Consider the following 7,203-nt stretch of genomic DNA (forward strand, 5'->3'; position numbering starts at 1 on the left):
TGGTTTCTGTGCCTCGGTGGGGTGCAGGGGTATGAACTGAAAAGGCAAAGACTGTAATACGTCAGGCAGCTGCTGCCTAAGGAGAAAAGCGCAGAGAGGACCTGAAGGCGAGCTGGGCGCGGAGCCTGAGGAGCAGCCACTCGGGGCTGGCCTTCCCTCCAAGCCCAGGAGCAGGAGGACGCCAGTGTCCCCATGAACTGCTGAGACCCTGGACTGGCTGCCCTCATGGAGGACGGGGCGTCCAGCCTGGTCAGAGGGGACCATGACCGACAGGTGTCAGAGTATGTGACACCAGAACACACTGGCTGTTCACAGCGATCCTTTTATTATAAAATAAAAAAGTACGTGCATTTCTGGTATCTTCTGATTGCTGAGGAAGACCTGCCTGACGGTGCTGCCTCGAACATGGTATTGGTGGTGCCTGTCATGCCAAGGCGCCTGTCAGAGGGACACGTGTATAAATGTCCACCTGGCCTCTCCTGGCCCATGTTTGCCTAGTATGTTTGTAATGACAGGGGAAGCAATTTTGGGGATTGAAATTAGATTAAAACCAAATGACCTTGTTTTTGCCTGATGCTTTCTCTGATGATGCGTGTTCCTGTCCGACTTTGCATGACACTTAGTGGGTGTGTCAATGGTGGTACACTTCCTCAGATGAGCTCCGATGCTGTATTAAGGTAAGCAGTGAGCGGGCTGCTAATTAGAAGATCAGCAGTTCAAACCCAGCAGCCACTCCTTGGAGGAAAAGGTGGAGGAGTCTCCTTCCAGTACATTTAGAACCTTGGAGACTCTCTGGGTAGTTCTGTTGTGTCCCAGAGAATGGCTGAGAGGTGGGGTGTGCTTCTCAGGGCAACTGATACAGCCAGTCCAACACACCAGAGCAGAAGCAGCTGGGATGGTTCAAGCGAAGGCTGAGCGGTTCTAATCCACGGCTTGCTCTGTGGGAGAAGGACAGGCACCCTCCTCCCTGTGAGTTACTGTCTCTGCAAAACCGCCAGGGTGAGCTATGGGTCAGTTCAACAGCACACAAGAACAACCACCAGCTTAGACCAGATTCCTTTTAGTTCATTTTTGGCATACATTAAAAACCTATGTCTATCAGTAAAAGACGTTTATTATCTACTGTTGTTCCTTCAAGTCGGAACTGATCCATTGCTGACCCTCCAGCTGGTCGTCAAAGGCAGTAAATCGCATAGGAGGAGATTGTCCATCCTCTGGAGCAGCTGGTGGATTTGAACTTTGTGCCTTTGGGTTGGCAGAACATTGTTCCTTACCACTCACTAATATACACATCTTCTTTTCATTGTCCTGTGTAAATATAACTTAAGGGTTTGTGAAGCTGCCTTAATGTATCTTTTTAATAAAGCCAAGTGAAAGTAAGTAAAAGAAATTGAATAGTGTCTCTAAGACATCCAAAATTGAGGCATTGCCAAGGATTTAATTTTACTAAGATCCACATTTGATACCTATGGACACAACAGTCAAGGAAACAAACAGCAGGGACTTTGGTGGGTGGCAAGTTAGTCAGACTCGCAAACCTGTCTCTCTCCAGTGGGGTCACAAAAGGGCAGAGAAGCCCACTGACAGGCAGTAAATCGAGTACCCTGAAGTCAGAGGAGGTGTACTGAGAACTAAGATGCAAAGGAGAGAAAGGCACAGATAAGGACGAAATGCACAGCACTGGGTACTGGGCCCTCTTGGGTTTGGGTCCCACACAAAGAAGGGGAAAAGGACTGAGCCTTCAATACTGCACAGGGTTCAGCATGCAAGACCTGTTTGTTTTCTGTGCAATGCTCTTGGTTGGAAGGGGGTAGTTGGTTTTGGTGGTTGTTTTATGCGAGACAGATGGGGTAAATGCTGAACACTGTTCTGATGGAGTATGTGGACGACCTAGTCCAGGGGCCCATGATGAGGAGAGTGCTGGAACAGGCATTACAGTGGGATGACACATAGAAAACTCTGGAAGAAAATAACTGTCAACCAAGAATCCTGTACCCAGAAAAGCTGGTCATCAAATATGACAGAAGTTAGGACATTCTCAAAAAAGCAGACACTAAAGCGACTCGACGGCACATAACAACAACAACAAAGGAGTTCATGAAAAGTAGACCAATTTTTTAACAAATTGTTGTTGTATACCGTGGAGTTGGAACCAACCCATAGCTGACCCTCCAGCAGGTTTTCAGAGGCGGTTAATCACACGGGAGGAGATTGCCCATCCTTCGACCACAGATCAGCTGGTGGATTCGAACCATGTGCCATTGAGATTGCAGTGCAGCTTCCTGCCACTAGAGTCTAAAGGAAATTCCTTACACACAGAGAGCATAGAGAAGTGGATGCATTAAAGTAACCAGCAATAACAAAAAGGGGCCCAGCAAAATGGCAACGATAAAACCTTGCTAATTGATAATCACATTAAATGTGAATCTTTTAAGCGTGCCAGTTAAAAGAGTAGCAGACTGGATAAAACAAAACCCGCCAGGATTGCACCGCCATTCATGGGGGCTTGGGTGGGGGTGGTGCGCACCCCATTTCTAGTCATTTTCAAAGTGCCTGGCACTGATTCTCACGGGCCTGGCTGCCAGCCCCACTCTGCCCTGCATAGTAAAATGGCCAAGGTGAATGGTAATGTGGTGCAGTTAAAAGAAGGGGAAGAACCAGTGGATATTTTCAGTGTAACTCACAGAACACTACAAGACACTGACAGGGCTGGCCTCCCACAGAAGGGGGCAGAAAGACTTGATATTTCCGACAGGGTTGGTAGCTTACGTCGATCTTGAATGGAAGAGCAATTAATGCTCTCAGGGGATTTCATGAAGAAGTAGCTCTGTGCTACAACATTTCAAGGAAAGTGACCTATCACATCTTTGGAACAAAAGTACATTTTTATGTGGAGTTACAAAGACTTATGGACAAAGGGTAGGAGCAAGAGTCCACAAAAGGGCCTGAGGAAGCAAAGGTCAAGTGCTCGTGAGGTCTGATTATACTCCAGATGTACTAACTGGACAGAGGAATAGGGTGGTCCTCCCCCAGATGGTGTGTACTCTGGTGCACCACCTGGAACTGGAACAGAGGATTTTATAGGTAAGATACCAAGAGATTCCTATGAGGATGGGTTGGTGCCTCTTTTTGAGAAATACTGGTCCCATCTGGGATCCATGTCTTATCACTTTTTGTGGAAAGGAAGCAACCTAGAAAGCTTTAAAACTGTGGCAGCTATGAAATATGCTCTGGAAAACACCTTGAAGTATACATTTCTGTGACAAACAATAGGTTTTTTGTTGGATCAGTTCCAAAGAATAAGACTATAGAAAATAGTTTGGAAGAATTCAGTAAAGTTCGAAGTTTAACAGAGGGTTTGGTGGACGTTATTCTCTATCAACCTGATGATAAAAATAAAAGAATCTATTGTATCCAGCACATTAGCTGAAAATTCCTGTCAATTAATCTTCTGAAGAAGCATTTCAACAAAATAACCCTTTTTTTCCCCTCAAATACAGTTTTATCTCTTTGCTTCCAATATTTCCACCTTCTATTTTTCCTCAGATTGTTTTAGCTTAAAACTCCAGAATTAGGGGAGCTCTGGTGGCCTAGTGGCAAGGAGCTGCAACTATAATCCTAGAGGTGCACGGTTCAAATCCACCAGATGTTCTGCCGGAGAAGGAAGAACAATCTCCTCCTGTACCAGTCAGATCTTATTTGATGGTACACTCACACAAAAATAATAAAAGGGAAAAAAATCTCCAGAACTATCTTGATTAACACCAAGGGTAGTAGGCATACTTGTACTATTCTTCCCCTTATGGAGATGGCTTTATTGTTATATCATTAAAAGTGTTGTTTGCTGATAAACAAAAGAAAAGAATTGAGGGTTCTGCTTCCTTGAATATAAGGATCACAGGTCAGCAGCACAAGTCAAATGCCAGCTGATGAGTGAAAAAGTATGAGGAAGTCTGATGTCAGGGAGCTCTCCAAAGTGCTAAAGAGCAACAATGTCAGTCTAGAGACTAAGGTGTACCTGATCTTTGCACTTGCTATGCATCAAAGAGCTGGGCTGTGACTATTGATGACAGAAGAAGAACCAATGCCTTTGAGTTGTGGTTCTAGAAGAGTCTTGAACATATCATGGATTACCAGGACAACAAATAGGTCTGTCTTTGAGAGGGGGAAACCAAGTCTCTCCTTGGAGGCAAGGGTTTTGAAGCTCTGCTTTACATACTTTGGGCACATGTCTAGGAAGGACTAGTCCTTGGAAAAGGACATCATGATGTAAAGGTGGAGGTAACAGCACAGGAGAGGAAGACCCCAGATGAGATGGGTTTGACACAGTAAATGCAGTCATGAGGTGAGTGTGTCAGAGTCAGACTGGCTCAGGAGAGGGCAGGTTCAGAGCTATTTTACATAGGGTCATCATGAGTTGTCAGCAACTCGATGGCACATACCAACAGTTACAGTTAAATGGGCTGAACCTATGGAAGAACCAGACCCAGAGTCATGGCTAAGGTCTTAACTCTTGGAAATCTGGTTACTACTACTATTGTTACAGAAGCAATACTGGAGAAATCGTTTTTCTGAATTTGAAAAACTTGAAAGAGTGAAGAAGTTGAAAGATTATGCATTTGACATTTTGAAGACAGAGGAGCAGCTGTTATGGCAATGGATTAAATGAATGGCAAAGAAATAGAAAGGGAAGAAAGTGAAATCCTTTTAGTCCAGCCACCAGACAAGAAAAGGAAAGAGCACCAAGCTGCTCGACACGCCTCCAGAGCACCGTGTATGAAGATCATCTCCATCGCCCTCCTCCTCGCATGCCACCTCAAATTAGAGGTTGACATCATGGTGATAGGAGAGGTGGTTGTGGCTGACCTCCAGATGGTTGTGGTTATGAAGAGGCGGTGATGATTGACTATGGCTATGAGTAGTCATACTACTCTACTATCGTGGAGGCTGCAAACATCCCTACGATGATGGTGGCTCTGCAGGAAGAGGAAGGGGAGGGTGAGGCACTCCACCACCACAGAGAGGCTGGCAAGCACCACCTCCCACAGGCAGAGCTACCTATTTACAGAGGGGGGATCCTTTGGGACCACCAAGAGGCTCAGAGGGGGTCCTTTACAACAGCAGAGAAGCTGTGGTTCCCAAGGAGCTTGGGGCAATGGTGGGTGCAATGGTAGAGGCAAGAGAAAGGCAGATGGGTACAACCAGCCTGATTCCAAGTGCCATCAGGCCAACAACCGACAGAACTGGGGTTCCCAACTTCACTTCTCAGCAGTCACTTCAGCCAGGTGGTGACTGTCCTGGTAACTATGGTTACAATAATGACAACCAGGAACTTTATTAGGATACCTATGGGCAACAGTGGAAATAGACAACCGGGGCCTTGAAAGTGACACTGGCGAGCTATGATTGGCTGTAGATCTACATTCTTGGGGGGTGAGGTCAACAGTTTCATCTTTAAGTAACAATTTGCTGTCACTTATATTGAGCTGAAGAGTCACCACTGTGTATACACTCAAGTCTCTTTTTTCTCTTTTAATAAAATGCTTTTAGATATTAATGGGCTTGCAGAGTTCTTTTATTCTGGGAATTTACAATGCTTTTATCATTTCAGGCTTCATTTTAGCTTCAGAACAAGCTGGGCACATGGTGAAATCATGATTTTGAAGAACCTTTGGTTTTAAACAGTTTCATTTTAGGGGGATAGATTACATAGAAGCATGGAGTATGTCATAAAGAAAATACCAGCTAGTGCTTTGTCTCGGTAGTTTTAAGAAATGAAAGCAAGCAAATTTAAGTTTTGTTGTATTGAAAATAACCTATGATTGTATGTTTTGCATTCTTAGGCAAGAGTTAACTGTGTTTTTAAATTGCTATAACTTTATACCTTTTTGAAATCTGCCCTTCAAAATTTGTTTGGCTTAAATGTCAAGGCTATGACAAGTTTTTCCTTGATGTGATTGTATTTCCAATTTCTTGTTCATATAAGATTGCAATAAAGTTAAAAAATCTACTTAAAACATTAAAAAAACACAAAACCCATCAGAATGCTATCCAAGAAAGACATACCTGAAAAGGAAGGATAAAGACAGACTAAAAGTCAAAGAATGGAAAAGAAAAATAAACCAAGCAACCAAATAAATGCAGGGGTGGCAATATTAATCACCAATAAAATGTATTTCAGTCTAAAAATCAGCATAAGAAACAAGGAAGGACACTGTATAGAGCTTAAAGACTTTATAGAACAAGAAAATGCAACTTTAATATCTACACACCAAATGATAGAAATGCAGAAAATGCACAACAAATGTTAACAGACTCGAAGAAATATACTCCACCACAATAGCAGGAGTCTTCAGTACAGACAGAACAACTAGAAGGAAACTAACCTGGAAACTCAAGATACAAAAGAACTAAATTCTGCAGCTAACCAGCTGGACCTCACAGACATATACAGACTACGGAACCCCAAAAAAGCTCAATACACATGCTTCTCCAGCACGCATGGAATATTCTCAGAATAGACCACATGTTAGGGCACAAAGCAAGCCCTGATAAATTTTAAACAATTAAATACTACAAAACGTCTTCTCAGATCACAATTCTATAAAATTAGAAATAAATTAAAAGAGGATAAGTGGGGGAAGGGAGACCCCAACCTATGCACTTGGAAGCTAAACAATACCTTGCTTGATCACTGTTGGTATTAGAAGAAATTAAAGAAATGAAACTAAAAGTTCTTGAAATAAATGAGAATGAAAACACAACATACCAAAACCTCTGGGATCCAGCAAAAGCAGTACTCAGAGGACAGTTCATAGCAATAAGCAAGCACATCAGTAAAAAATAAAGAATTAACTACTTAACCCAAAATTTCCAACAAATAGAAAAAAAAACGGCAAGCAAACCCCATAATCTCTAGAAGAAAGGAAATTATAAAGAGCAGAAATGAATAAACTGGAAAAGAGAGAAGCAATTGAAATTATCAACAAGAGAAAGAGTTGATTCTTCAAAATGATCAATAAAAATGACACCATTGTCTGTGTTGTGGTGGAAAAGAAAAGCTCCCTTAGGTTTTTTTTGAGGGTATAACTTTAAACATACTTAAATAGCTAAATTGACATGGTGCGGTAAAGGATTAAACTTGAAACTTCTAACATTGCTGTTATAGCTGAAATAAACTTATGTGATGCCCTAGTAATAACT

At 42.8% G+C, this 7,203-nt stretch overlaps 1 pseudogene; it reads left to right on the forward strand.

The window, feature by feature from the left end:
- The first annotated feature begins 2,498 nt into the window (after positions 1–2,498).
- On the forward strand, positions 2,499–3,947 carry LOC102869408 (annotated as a pseudogene).
- The last annotated feature ends 3,256 nt before the right edge of the window (positions 3,948–7,203 follow it).

The sequence above is a fragment of the Elephantulus edwardii genome, unplaced genomic scaffold, assembly GCF_000299155.1.
Source record: "Elephantulus edwardii isolate Elephantulus edwardi_28Jun2011 unplaced genomic scaffold, EleEdw1.0 scaffold00032, whole genome shotgun sequence".
Taxonomy (NCBI): Eukaryota; Metazoa; Chordata; class Mammalia; order Macroscelidea; family Macroscelididae; genus Elephantulus; species Elephantulus edwardii.